The sequence below is a fragment of the Pyxicephalus adspersus genome, chromosome 2 (assembly GCF_032062135.1).
Source record: "Pyxicephalus adspersus chromosome 2, UCB_Pads_2.0, whole genome shotgun sequence".
Lineage (NCBI taxonomy): Eukaryota > Metazoa > Chordata > Amphibia > Anura > Pyxicephalidae > Pyxicephalus > Pyxicephalus adspersus.
This window is the reverse complement of record NC_092859.1, coordinates 57,902,395-57,911,600: the sequence shown is the minus strand read 5'-3', so window position 1 is coordinate 57,911,600 and position 9,206 is coordinate 57,902,395. Positions and strand designations below refer to the sequence as shown.

The 9,206-nt window shown below is 41.6% G+C and overlaps 1 pseudogene; it reads right to left on the bottom strand.

Annotated features, from left to right (window-relative positions):
* Positions 1-3,395: 3,395 nt before the first annotated feature.
* LOC140322416 (piRNA biogenesis protein EXD1-like) lies at positions 3,396-4,049 on the bottom strand (annotated as a pseudogene).
* Between the last annotated feature and the right edge of the window lie 5,157 nt (positions 4,050-9,206).

Genomic DNA, 9,206 nt, shown 5'->3' with positions numbered 1-9,206 from the left:
CTCCAGAAAATTATGCTATCAGACAGGGAGCTTCTTTCGGTCAAGCTTGACCTTGAAGAATGGCGCCATTTGCTGGAGGGAGCTCTCCAACCTGTGATACTTTTTACAGACCATAAAAACCTGCAATATCTTCGGACTGCACAATGTTTGAACCCCCGTCAAGCCGGCTGGGCTCTGTATTTCTCAAGGTTCAATTTTGTTCTCACATATCGGACAGGCCACAAAAATGTAAAGGCAGACGCCGTTTCTTGTTCTTTCAAGAGGGAAAATCCTGAAGTGGAACCAGCCTTGTTTATAGATTCAGCTCAAATTGTGCCTATGCCCCCAGTCCAGCTGCTTTGAGTTCCATCAGGGAAGACCCTTGTTTCAAAAAAATCAGTGTCCAGTGGTCCTTCGATGGGGGCATGCCTCTAAGTTTCCTGGGCATCATGGGCAACGGAAGACCTTTGTGGCCACATGTACCGAATGTGCCCGACATAAGGTGCCATGGAAGCTTACCTCAGGCCCATTATTTGGCTTCCCACACCGGAACAACCCTGGTCACACATCTTCATGGCCTACCCTCCTACATAGTGTCCGATCGTGGCGTACAATTCACTTACTGCTTCTGGAGGGCCCTTTGTCGCCAGCTAAAGATCCAGTTAGACTTCTCCTCTCTTCACCTCACAGGGGACACTGTGGTTAAGCGGGCATGCCACTACGGCTCCCAGGTAGGACACACGTTGCCAGGCAGTGCTGAAACTGGTGTCATTAGGGGGGAAAAAAAAGTCACACCACCAGAGAACTGTTTTCCGCTTTGCACTGAGAGGTTGAGGCTAGGCTGACGCCATCCCGGCTCACAACAGGCAACGTAGTGTGTGACAACTGGGCCAACCTTGTGGCCAAGCTGCAGGCCTGCATAACACACGTGCCTTGCTTTGCACATGTACTGAGGGACAGGAGGAGGATGAACCCAGGGAACCCTCTCTTTCATATGTGTGTCCACATGTTGCGATGCCTACAGAGGGACCCCCGCATTTGCAGTGCAGGGGCATAACCATCGAAAACAGATGAATTGCATGATGCACGATCATGTTGGCTCTTTTCTGGCTGGTGGTGGTGGTGTTGACGACAGCAGTTATGAGGAGGATGCCTGTCCTGACGGTAATGACGCCATTCATTTTTGGGTCAACAGGCTTGAAATCTGCCCGGAGTTGGCACAGTATGCAATCAAGCTTTTTTCGTGCCCGGCATCCAGTGTTCTGCCTGAAAGAACCTTCAGTACTGCTGGTGGAGTGGTCATGGACAACCAATCACTACTGTCGCCGGAAAATGTCAATCGCCTCACCTTTTTGAAAATGAACGAAAGGTGTGTTACTAACAACTTTCATATCCCCACTGCAGATGTCACTGGTTGACTGACACAAGGACTCACTGGCCAACCAAGCTGCCTCTGTGAACCCACACTTCTCCTGTGCTGAGTCTGTGGCTGCCTATCACCAACACCCTGTCAGCTGAGCCTGCCTCAGTTGAATTTTTCAGCTAGCTATCGCAATGTCCAGAGGTAGCATTCATCACCAGTGTCATGCCTGTCATTGTGCCAGCTAGCATAAAACTTACTTACATTTCTGCTTTCTGCTTCCGGGAGGCCGACAAACTGCAGATGAAAATCCCCAGTACTGCCACACTGATAGGTACCATTGCTTTGTCTAATTGTTCAGCTAAGTATTGTAAGATTGAGGGTTGGCATTTATATCATCCACTTCATGATGCAAACTAGCAATATCATTTACCTTCGTACCGCTACCGGCACCACAAACCACAGCAACAGTGCTGGCGCACAAAACATCTTGGTCTGGCCCTTCACAAATTTCAGAAATTTGTATTACACACTTCCGGGTGGCATTAAAGATGGACTAGATGCCAGTTACCAATGCGGTCCTCTCTGCTTCTCAGGGCCCACGGCCTCCTGCCCCTGCTGTTGCTGCTGCCTGTCAGTACTCCATTCACTCAAATTGAATTACACACTTCTGGGTGGGTGGCGTTGACGATGCACTACACCCAGCTCTGGATGTCAGTTACCAATGCGGTTCCCGCTCCTTCTCAAGGCCCAGGGCCTCCTCCTCCTGCTGTTGCTGTTGCCGTCTGTCAGTACTCCATTCACTAAAGTTGTACACTTCTGGGTGGAATTGATGATGCACTACACCCAGTTCTAGATTCCAGTTACCAATGTGGTCCACGCTCTGTCTCAGGGCCCACCGCCTCCTCCTGCTGCTGTTGCTGCCGCCTATCAGTACTCCATTCACTTAAATTGTATTACACACTTCGGGGTGGCATTGACAATGCACTACACCCAGCTCTAGATGCCAGTTGTGTAGAGGATAGACACAGGGGGAGACGTGTAGTGTGACAGCGACAGTGTAGGAGCCTTCTTAGTTCATTGTTAGCCGCATAGTTCAGTGTTTTATAGGGCATTTTCTTTTACATGAGCTACTAGCTAGTCAGTTTTGTTAAATTGTCAGCAGTCAGAACATTTAGTGCAAGGTATATTGTGGGTATTACACTCTTAGGTGCTGTTCACTGACTGCACATGCACTGAAGGTACAATTGTGGTTGCTGCTACTTGTAGTGCCACACAAAGCTAGTCAGTTGTGTTCAATTGTAAGCAGTAAGCACATTTAGTGTAATCCATATTGTGTATTAGTGAAGACACTGTTAGTCATCTTTTTTTCACACTATACATTCACTAAAGCTAAAAAAAATCACTTGCAGTTCCTATTTAACAAAGAAGACCGTTTGGTACAGTGAAATTTCTGTGCTACTGTAAAATAAATTCAGATATTTTAGTGTTTGATACCTGTTTCTATTTACCAAAGAAGACCTTTGGGTACAGTGAAATTTCTGGCCTACTTTAAAGTAAATACAGATTATTTTTTTTTAAACTACATTAGCAATTTTTTTGGAAATGGATAAATGTACAGCATTGTACAAAATGTCCAATATTTGAAACAGTTGTATTAAACAAACCAAAGTAGCTAAATTTTTACAATGATACAGACTATGCTGAAACCTAAAAATAGAATAGAGGCACATTGAGTTGTTCTGTGATTATTTTCCCCACATATAAATGTACTAATAAAAAAACAATAAAAAAACAACAAATAAACTCTAGCCAAGACTTTCTGAAGTATTTAAGGAGACATACAACTGTATCATTATTAGAGTAGTTCTCTTCCTTTTAAATGTTAAGTATTTGTTATGAATCCTACCAGTAAGCTGATACACTAGAGACCAACTTTTATTTTGTTCTGTGGTTCTCAAAACAAAGAGGAGAAAGTGTGAATGTGCTAAGGCATCTCCTAGCACCAATCTTATTTTAGGAATGACCCATTTAGAGACAATGGCTTTGTTTTCTCTTATCTCACAAGGAATCCGAGGCTGGTAACATCATATTCTATTAAAGCCTTTTCTCTTCTCTTTTGCTGTAGTACATGAAACTGCTGAAGTTCTTGAGGAAGCTCAGACCATAAGTTCTCAGTCACAGCTAAAGCATCTGCTTTTGCTAGGCGAGGAGGTTTAAGATACCTGTCAACTAACAAGTCAGCAAGCATGCCATCCAACATAGCTTGACACAAATCTAGGAGGTGCGATACTTCCAGAGCCAAAACCTTCAGCAAAGTAGAAGACAATGGACAGTCGGAACACATATAAGGATTTTGCTGCATCAATGTTTGTTTGATATTCAAGAAATGTACTTGTGCAGGCGGCATATTTAGATACTGAGACAAACATTCCTTCATAGTAGATGTCCGATGAGGAAGAATACCACCAGTCTCCATGGAAAACAAGTACACATCACCCACCTGTGTATCAAAAACATTATTCAAAAACACACATATTGGTGGGACAAAATATCTCCTAGCCAACGACAGTCATGGGTGACCTTTGTCTTCAAGCACCACTTGGAGACCATTTTTAAAGACCCCAGGTCCCATGGTGATCCAACACAGTTTCCCATAGCGACATATTTTCAAACCAGAAGCTCCCAAGCTCAAGACCTTTTAGTGCTAGAGATGCAGAATCGTTATTATATTGTCTCTCTTTCAATCTCTTGGCCTCTTGAGTCTACTACTGGTTCCACATTTAGAACATTTTGTCCAAAAAACAGCCTTGCTCCTCGCACAGCTTCACCAGTCTTCAAATCCTTGACTTTATTTAGGAGAAGAATGTGATATGCATGAACACCAAGTAAAACTCCTTGAAATACTGCATTAGTGGTTGTAATTTTGCTAGTCCTCTCAATAATCCAGCTCAGAAAACGTTCACCAGAAGTGGACATCATATAGAAATGGTAATGAAATAATGCAAATAAATGTCAGCCTTCTGCAGTTTCCGCTGTGTAAGTTAGGCGGGATTGCACACATGGGGGAGCCCCAATACAGATATTTTAGTGTTTGATACCTGTTCCTATTTACCAAACAAGACCGTTTGGTTTAGTGAAATTTCTGTCCCTTTTTTAAAATAAATACAGATATTTTAGTGTTTGATACCTGTTCCTATTTACCAAAGAAGACCGTTTGGTACAATTATATTTCTGACGATGGACTACACCCAGCTCTAGATGCCAGTTACCAATGCGGTCCACACTCCATCTAACGGCCCACTGCCTTCTGCTGTTGCTGCCTGTCAGTACTCTATTCACAAAAATTGTTCTACACCTTAATTTTTTTAAATTTTATTTAGGAAAAACCTTATGCCACTTTCTCTATTTATAGCCTTCTAAATCAAATTTCAATGGTATCCTTTTTGCACAGACTAACAATATTAACAATTTTCCTTTATGAAAATCCAACCATTCAAGTCCATGCCTCGAAGTAGCAAAGGAAAAATACAGCTGGGAGGGAGTGCTGGAAATGCCAGATGTGGCTAATGCGGGGCTGGAACTCCCTTTTCATTGAAATAGTGCCGCTACTAACATTCCCGACATTACTTGCATCTATAAAACAGTCCAATGTGGGACCATGCATAGGCAAAGAGGCCGCTGGTCTATAGACGCGAGTGATGCCGGGAATTGTAGTAGCCGCTATATTTCATTGCAGCAGGGGGCCAGCTACAGTTCATATTTAGGGTTCCATTGCAGGCCAAAAAAAGGACCTTGTGGGCCAATTTGACACTCGTGGCCAGAGTTTGACAACCATGCTCTAGATGTAGTAGCTCTATATCTGTTATCCTGTAGTGGGGTCTCACGCTGTTGTACTGTCTCTGAAGCTCTGGATGTAGTAGCTCTTTCTCCCATTTTCTGTACTCGGGTCTCATGCTGTTATACTGTCTCTGAAGCTTTAAATGTAGTAGCTACAGCTCTCATTTCCTGTAGTCAGGTCTCATATCTAGCAAGTTTGGTTTAAATGTCTTGGTGCATTTCTGAGTGAAAGTGGAACATAGCAAGTTTGGTTAAAATGTCTACATGCGTTTCCTAGTGATCACATACACACTTCTATGTATATAACACATGCATACAAACATACATCCAAATAAAGCTTTGTCATAAAGAACAGCACTGTACAAAGATCAGTGGTGCACTCACATGAGTCTGAGTCAAATGTCAAGCAAGTTTGGTTTAAATGTCTCGATGTGTTTACGAGTGATGGTGGAACATAGCAAGTTTGGTTGAAATGGCTCCATGCGTTTTCAGTGATCACCAAATAAAGTTCTGACATATTGCACAGTGCTGCATAAAGATCAGCGGTGCACTCACATGAGTGTGAGTCATATGTCTAGCAAGTTTGGTTGAAATGTGTTGATGCGTTTCCGAGTGATGGTGGAACATAGCAAGTTTGGTTGAAATGTCTCCATGCATTCCCTAGTGATGACATACATACACGCATACATACATACATCAAAATATAGCTCTGACATATAGCACAGCGCTGTACAAAGATGAATGGTGCACTCGCATGAGTCTCAATAATATGTATGGCAAGTTTGGTTGAAATGTCTCGATGCGTTTTCGAGTGATGGTGGAACATACACACATACACACATACACACATACATCCAGTTTTATATATATTGATCTTGGCACTCTCCTTTTTTTAGTAGTTCTTACAAGATCAGGGCCATTGGGGAAACACACAGGGAAATAGGAAGTTCCAACTTAAAGAGAAAGCATTCTATTGCCTGACTGCAGTGGAACCTTGAACAAAATGCTGGAAGCTCCGTACTGTTTGGTGAGGCCATCTGGTCGATTACAGGAGTCCCCCACTGTCAAAAGATTGGAAGGAGACATTTGGGGTTAATGCAGACTCATTGGAATCTAGGAAAGATCTGCTCAGTGTATCTGCCAACAGATTCTGCACTCCTGGCCACAGAAAGGTCTAAGGGATGTTGTTTTACCCATAGGAAAATCATAGTCACAATCTGGAGTGGACAGATACTTCTCATTCCCCCTTGTAGGCCTCTGCCATCCTGTTGTTCATGACAATCTTTACTTTACTCTGGAGTTTTAGAATGCTATCAGGGCGTGCCAGGCTGCCATCAGATCTAATAGATTGGATCCTGCTGATCCAGGTGGAACTGACTACTGTCCTTGAGCTTGTGTGTTGTGAGAATTATCCAAGATTCCTGCTCTATCGACACTCCTCATGGAAAGCTTCTGTACCAAAGCCCATTATAAAAGATCTACCGCTTTTAATAATGCAATTAATGTAGTGTGGATTTGTATAGGCTATTCATTTACACGCAAGACAGTGTGGTCAGAGGTTGTGCGCTACTCTAGGTAGTGAATCAGCAAATTTTATTTTTTTACTTACACACGTATTTTCTTTCTTTCAAATAATTTCTGACTCTGCTGTTCCTCGTCGTAAGTGCCTAAACAACCCTGATTCATTTTGTTATATCTGTGGCAGTTTCACAATTCCCAGTCAAAGGGCGAACATCAGCACATTTGTAGAGCAAGCCTGTTTGGCATACTTCAAAGTTAAGCTTGGTGATCAAGATAAGTCTTGGGCCCCTTATATGGTGTGCAAACAGTGTGTCGAAGGTTTACGGATGTGGACAAAGGGAACACGTGATGAGATGCAATTTGGTATACTTATGGTTTGGTGAAGGCAAGGAGATCATTTCAGTGACTGTTACTTTTGTCTAGTAAAAACTTCTGGATATAACAAGAAAAATAAATGTTACATAGAGTATCTTATGAATGTATCTTATGTAAATCTTATGAATTCACACTACGGTACCAAGTAAACCCAGCTTAACGCTACAACAGGCACTGGGGACTGTGAGCAGAGAGGTTATAAAGCCCCAGCAGCCAATGACAGTGCAGGATTGAGTCAGAAACGAATCTTTCCCTAAAATCCTATTCAGCTGTGCCCAGCCTCAATATGTGTTCTAGGAATACTAAGAAAGTAGAAATGCAGAAAAAATCTAAGGCTGCATGGCTAAAGGGAAGCAGGGGCTGCTGCTATTTCTTTGTTCCCCTTGCTGTTGCAAGTGACATTGCTGGAGAGAATAAACATGGTTTAATTCTGCAATGGCACACAGCGCAGGATCGCCAGTCTTTCAGTATTTTTCTGTATTCTGTAATTGTATATGATTCTTTAACAAAACCTTACAAACCTACTGAAATAATATTCATATCATTTTTATGTACATACCATCAGTAATAATTTACTCATTACAGGAACCTTATGAAAATGTGATTTCTTTCATGTATCATGGCCCCCAAAAGAATTCTTAATATGAATTGCAGCTGGCCCGCCGCTACTGCAATCCGTAGTAACGGCTGGCCACCTGCAATTTATATTAAGCTGCTGTTCTTTAGACACGAGTACAATGCTGCTACCACAAATCCCGGCATCACTCTCATCTCTAGACCAGTGGCCTCCCTGCCTATGGGTGGCCTATGAGTGGCCTATGAGTGGCCTATGCATGGCCCCACATCTTATAGACACAAGTGACGCCGAGAATGGTAGTAGCGGCATCATTCCTGTCTATTGAACAGCAGCCAATGCGTGAACCCCGTGGAGTTTTACTGACAGGTAAACTCAATAAACAGGAACTATCAGAATTATTATTATCAGGAATTATCATAGAGCTTTTGCTATATTGTTTTTCTGTGCCAGGAAATGCAATGTGAAACCAAATGAATGCAACAATTCATTTGGTTTCATATTGCATTCTCTGGCAAAGTAAAACAATTATTCTCAATAAGAAGAAACAAGAACACATGAGAAGAGCATGCAGTAATATGCAGTGGATTTTAGATCAATCCATTGCATATTACTGCATGTTCTTCCCATGTGTTCTTGTTTCTTCTTATTGAGATTAATTGTTTTGTCAATAAATTTTAAGTTTGGCCCGCAACTTGGTCTGTTTTTAATTTCGGCCCTCTGTGTATTTGAGTTTGATACCCCTGCTTTAGGCAGTCATTGTAACCCCTTTTACTATTGTCCTCATGAAAAAGGCCAAACACTTGTTGACATCTGTGCCATACCAAGGAGTCCACTCCAGATAATATGGATATTATTACAATGCTAAGAGTGGAAAGGTTGCATCTATATCATTTGCTTCATGATCCTATACATATTTATAAATTATATAGCAAGACAAGTATTACATTACATTCACAGATTATAAAAGAAACAGCTGTTAGTTATACTAAAGAGGAAATGTTTATCTGTATTGATTTCCATCGGACATTTTGAATGATTCATTTGCTTGACCATAATTGAGAACGATTAGATTGATTGCTTCATTTTCTGTTTCCTGCATAATATTAAAATTAACAATGTTTTTTTTTTGAAGGGTTCTATGTTGTGCTACCATATGAGTCAGCTTTAGATTTGAGATTGTGAAAAATGAGAAAAGCTATTCTTCCTCTAGTTTTAACATGCAAATTCATTCTGTCACTTTTTCAATATACTGTATTTCTATAAAGTCTGGCAATCACAGAAGTTTCACTTTTAGGGAGCTTGTTAAAGCCTTACAAAAAAGTTTACTGGGTTCAGCTATTATATTATTTCCTTTTTGCTTTTGTTCTGTGAAACCTGCAGTGCATACAAAAAGAAAGAAAAAAAACTGAATTTCTGAATTCAACTAATCCTTAGGCTACGCACTGGCAAGTTCCAGAGAGAATTTTTAATTGAGCTTGCACCTGCTTGTTGGCATGTATTGCACAGCAACTGGGAAATACAATAAACAATACAGTAAAAGAAGAAAGGGTGTAG